We start from the raw sequence: 5,587 nt of genomic DNA, 5'->3' as shown, positions 1-5,587 counted from the left end.
ACCTATGCCCTCTAGTTCTCGATTCCCCAACCCTTGGAAAAAGACTGAGTGCATTCACCCTATCCATGGCTCTCATGATCTTATACACCTCTGTAAGATCATCCCTCAGTCTCCTACGCTCCAAAGAAAAAGTTCCTAAACTGTCCAATCTCTCCCTATAACTCAGTCTCTTGGCAACATCCTTGTAAATCTCTTCTGCTCTCTCTCCAGTTTAGTAACATCTTTCCTGTAGCACCCTCTTACTCCAGTGATTGCATCCAACATTTATCATCCTTTTAAATGAAGAAGTTCTTCCTCATATATATTATTTTAAATTAGCTTAAAACCTGTACAAATGAATGCCCTCTGCACATAGTAGCCTGTCTTAGATTGAAGTAATATTTTGAAGCCACAACTTATTAATGTAGTCTAATAATTCATATCTCTTAGTGAGGTCCCACAGGAACTCTCACATTAGGAACAACATTAGGTATTCCAACTTTCACTGGATGCTAAATGGGGAATGGGCACTGAAACCAGCCGTATGTTAATCAAACCTGTGCCAATGGTTTTACTCCACAAATTGTTTGTAATTTCATTCATCCTCAGCTTGTGTTCCAAACCCTTAAACATTTCATGTTTCCCAGGAACTATCCAATTCCCTTTTGAAACAATTCTGCTTCAACTACAGTTTGTGGCACAATGCCATATTATTAATGATGTCTGTGTAAAGATATTTTGTTCTAACCTATATTCTGATCTTTATATAATCTTTAAACCTTATGGAACTAAGCAGCAGGGTAGTGATGTTTTGACAAGGCCTAAAGATAGAGAGTAGGTGGGATAATGATGTGGTCGTGAGACAGGATCATGATTTGAGTTATGACACTTCTTTTGTCAGTCAGAATATTCATTAAAAATCTTATAAAGTGAGGAAACCACTTTTCATAACCACTGGAAATTTCAACAGGAACAGTGCAGCCTGCCCTTGTCAAATTGGGAAGTTGTAGCTTGGCGTAAGCCGAGATTCAGTTGGTAGAACTCTTGTTCTGGGTTCACTCCAGTACATGAGCACCAAAATCAAGGCTGGCACTCCAGTGCAGTACTGATGGAGTGCTGCATTGTCAGAGGTGCCCTGTCTTTCCAATGAGACATTAAACTGAGGTTCCATTTGACCGCTCTGTTGGATATGAAAGATCCCATGGTACTACACTGAGGAAGAGCATAGGGAGTTATCCCCAGTGTCCTGGCCAATATTTATCCCTCATCCAACATCACAAGAATAGCTTGTGCGAGCTTGCTGTGCTCAAATTGGCTGCTGTCTTTCCTACACTTACAGGGGTGACTACACTTCAAAAAGTACTTAATTGGCTGTAAAGCAAATAACTCTTCCAGCCACATCTTCTTGTTCCAAGAAACAATTTAACATTCGGTCCTCATATAGGGGATGCATCAGATATTAAATAAACTTATGAGAACAGATATTATACTTGATCTTAGTCAAAAGGGCCAAGATAGTAATTGGCTACCTGCTGTTTTGAGGTGCATCATCCGTTCACATGCATGATGTAAGGCCCAAAGTTGAGCTTTGAATCTCACTCTGTGGACAGAGGATCACCCCTACGCAATAGGAGTAGTGGGGTGTGTGTGTGTGTGTGTGTGGGTGGGGGTGGGGGGCTAAAACAGGTCCATCATTCATGTCGGTGAAGGACCCGATGCCTGTTTGGGGTGATAGTGGTTTGAAAGGGGGCACAGCCCATTAATGCATTGGACATCTTCAGGAGTTCTAGAGGCGCAGGAGGTTGGAGCCCAGAATTGTAAAACAGGGGTAACAATGTTCACTTCCTATCCCAACGGGATCAGAAGAAAAATACTTTTGATTTCCATCTTACATTTCAGGACAGCCAGGAACCCTGTTAAAGGGATGTTACATCCATAATTTGGAGGCAAAGGAAGTAAAAAGCAGAGAGAACTCTTAATACTTGTATATGAGACAGCTCAGAGACTTTACAGCGGATGTGCTTGCCATTGGTATCAGCTTCGATTTTGCTGCAGCAGGGCATCTAACAGCATCTGCCTTTGGTCAGACACATCCTCACCAACAAAGGTTTGAAAATGTTTCACATCGCAAGTTGCGAGTTGATAAACTGGGCATCTGGGACCTGAGTAAACAAGGCAAACAACAGTATATCTCCTGAACCAAACAGATTGAAGGATTGCGAAATTGACAGCGCAAGGACAGAGAAGATACCACAGTGTATGTTAGAGCGGGTGAATTTAATGTCAAATCAGATGCAGAAAGAGAAATAAAAAGATGAAAATGAGGATTGGATTAAGAGAGAGAAGGCACAAAGGAAACAAGAAAATGTGCAAAAGTTTTCATTTAAAATTTAACATTTAAAAAAAAAAATCGCTTGGAGCCATTGAAACCTGGAGGAAGGGTCTTCACATGTTAAGAATTTTCTGTAGCTGAAAGGGTGCTGAGACTGGAAAGGACGAGAATTTGCATTCTGTGGGGGAGGGGGGAGGTTTATAATTGTATTTACTTTACAAATACACCAACTTCACATTATTTAATGTGTGTCATTGATGGCAGGCAGAGAGATGCTTTTTTTGTGAAGCTAACAGTGTTAGCATCGTTTGGATTTTTGCATTTAACTATACATCTGTCCCATGTCTGGTGTTGCTGTTCCACTTGCACATCAATGAATATGAATACCATTGGCCTCCCCATTATTTTGACATGAATATCTGGGCCATTCATTTTCATGCTTCAAAGTAAAGGGACTCAGGGCAATAGAATCGTGCAAAAGCAGCAACGCATCATAAAGGGGAATATCAGTCGGAAAAAAATCCTAAGATATTAAACAAGCAGAAATTAGATATTGTTCAATGACCTTTACAAAGTAATTTACTTAGCTCAGCATTTACCAATTACAGTATGAGTTTCATGCTGTTTCATTTAACCTTATCTCTGCTTATGGTATTACACAAGCAATATTTAAATACCAATAAACTTCATATCTGCTAAAATTATCTCCTCATCATTGAAAATACTGTTCCCAAGCAATCCATTTCCCAAGCAATCCATTTGCATGTCCCGCTACCTATCAGTAAACTAAAAATAAGCCTTGTGGGTGGTAGAATCTCTAAAATTCTAGCTTGCTGTACTCGCACTTAAGAGACAGGAGCTCGAATTTGAGTTTTGATTGACATTTGCACCCACTCTTCTTTCACGGGGGACAACTTCCCAGTTTCAAGGTTCATCATCTGGAGACAGACAGAGTGGATGCTGGTAAAGGAGTAACCTCATCTTGTCTTTGTCCTAGAATGACTGCAAGGAGCCTCACATTTGGCTGATTGGGAAGCAGGCACCATCCTTATCGATCACGAGGAACATGGGGAGTTGAAATCTGGGTTAATGACCGTTAAATGATTGGAGCAATTCATTTTTTTTTTTTTAAAACTCAGCTTACCAAGTCTTTCTCCATATTCGTCAATATTTATTCTCCATTCATCAAATATTCGTCAATATTTATTCCTCAACCGACACGAGCAAATGCTGTCTGCTCCAAATCACATTATTGTTTGTGAGAATTTGTGTGTAAATTTCAGCCACATTTCCAACCTTAGAACAGTAAATACAGGTGCGATTCTGCGGATTTGAGTTAAAGTCCGTTGAACAGCATATTTAGTGGAGTGTTTATCGGTGCTAAAGACCCCGCTATTCAACGACACTTTGCTTTTTTTTGGCCACGGTGAGAACTCCCCATCGAGGCCACTCTTTAAGTCATTCGTGGGTTAGGGCGTCATTTCTAAAGGCAGCCACAATCTCTCAACCCCCTTCATCACGACCACAGTACCCCACCCCCCACTCACTTGACCCAAAGCATCTCTTCCAGGGTCCTCGAGCACCCCCCCCCCCTAAATCCGCCCCTTCTGGGAAAGGACCCTGGACCCGACCCCTGGCACCTGAGCACTCAGGCACTGCCTGCCTGGCACTCTGGCAGTGCCACTTGGGCATACTGGCACTGCCAGGTTGGCACCACTGGGGTGTCAAGGTGGCAGTCCCAAGGTGGCAGGCTGGCAGTGCCAAGATGCCCAAGTGTCAGGGGAGTTTCTAGGGCGCTACCCTGCCCAATGCCCCTCCAGCTGGGGGCCTCAACTCCCCAGCGAGATTCCCCCACCCCCACAATGTGCCATCATGACTGGTTCACAACTTTGTGAACCAATAACAGACAGTGCCCAGTTCAGGCCTCACTGGGAAGGCTGGTGAATCCTGGGCCAGGGGTGAATTGGGCGAGCACATATTTAAATGAGCCTGATGGATTCCCAACAGAAGCCTCTCGTAAGATTAAACCACCTTATCCCAACACCAAGACAGGTGTGATGAGGCTGCTGAATTGCATCCAACATTTCAAAAGGCACTTCCCAGGCTGTAAATTGCATTGGGTCATCCTGAGATCATGAAAGGCAGGACGGAAATGTGACATTTTTCCTTTCATATTTGGCAATTAATGCTTTAAAAAAAAAATTGATATGCATTCCCTGCAGCCAAGCAAATTTAAGTATTGACTTGCATCCTTATGTAACCTTAAAAGCACTTCTCGAAACAATCCCAAAGTGCTCCATGTAAATTGGGCTATTTTGAAGTGCAGTCTTATGGCTGTGGAGATGGGTGTGACTGCAAAGCAAAGCCCCAACAGTAGAAATGAGGGATACATGAAGCTGTTTTTCAATGGTGTTGGTCCAGTGACACTGAAGAGAAAGATTCTGCTGTAAGAGTAACTCAATGAGGGAAACGTCAGCAAGGAAATAAAATAAGTTTTTAAAAAATGGAAAGAACTGATCACATGAAAACAAAAGTGAATTGCAATTTGAGATACGTAAAGAAATACATGCATTTATATAGCACCTTTCACAACCACATCAGAACCCAAACAGAACAGAGAGTTTTGGAAAACCCAGCCGGTCTCACAGCATCAGTGGAAAGGGAAACGGAGCAAACTCAAAGGGCAGACCTTTCCATGTGACCCCCATGAAAACAGTGGCCCACCATTGGATCTTCCGGTCCCGCCATTGTCAACAGGGTTTTCCGTTGAATGCACCCCTCACCACCGGGAAACCCATGGCAGGGGTGCACCATTGGTGGGACGGTAAGATCCCGCCAGTGTGAATGGCCCTGAAATTCTGGCCTTAGTTCTGCTGAAGAGTCATACGGACTCAAAATGTTTACTTATTTTTCTCTCCACAGATGCTGCCAGAGCTGCTGAGTTTATCCAGCATTTTGTTCCAGATTTCCAGCGCCTGCAATATTTTGTTTTTGTCTGATCAGAACTCAAAACACTCGCCTTATCACCAATGAAGAATGTTTGAAGTAAAGTCACTGGTGTAATGTGGGAAACATGGTATAGTGACGTTTCCTTCTGTAGCTAGTAAAACCACAAGATGTAAGAGCAGAAGTAGAACACTCAACCCATTGAGTCTGCTTCACCATTCAACAAAATCATGACAGATCAGATGTGATAATCCCCAATTCCAATTTCCCATCTCATCGCCATAACCCACAATGATTCCCTTACTGATTAAAAATCCGTCTATCTCAGCC

General features: G+C 42.7%; 1 non-coding gene across 1 annotated transcript; it reads right to left on the bottom strand.

The window, feature by feature from the left end:
- Positions 1 to 1,316: 1,316 nt before the first annotated feature.
- LOC119978840 lies at positions 1,317 to 1,501 on the bottom strand. Its single transcript, XR_005463582.1, has one exon. It is a non-coding gene; the product is annotated as a U2 spliceosomal RNA (small nuclear RNA).
- Positions 1,502 to 5,587: the final 4,086 nt, after the last annotated feature.

Source organism: Scyliorhinus canicula, chromosome 1 (genome assembly GCF_902713615.1).
Source record: "Scyliorhinus canicula chromosome 1, sScyCan1.1, whole genome shotgun sequence".
Lineage (NCBI taxonomy): Eukaryota > Metazoa > Chordata > Chondrichthyes > Carcharhiniformes > Scyliorhinidae > Scyliorhinus > Scyliorhinus canicula.
This window is presented reverse-complemented; position numbering and strand designations above follow the sequence as displayed.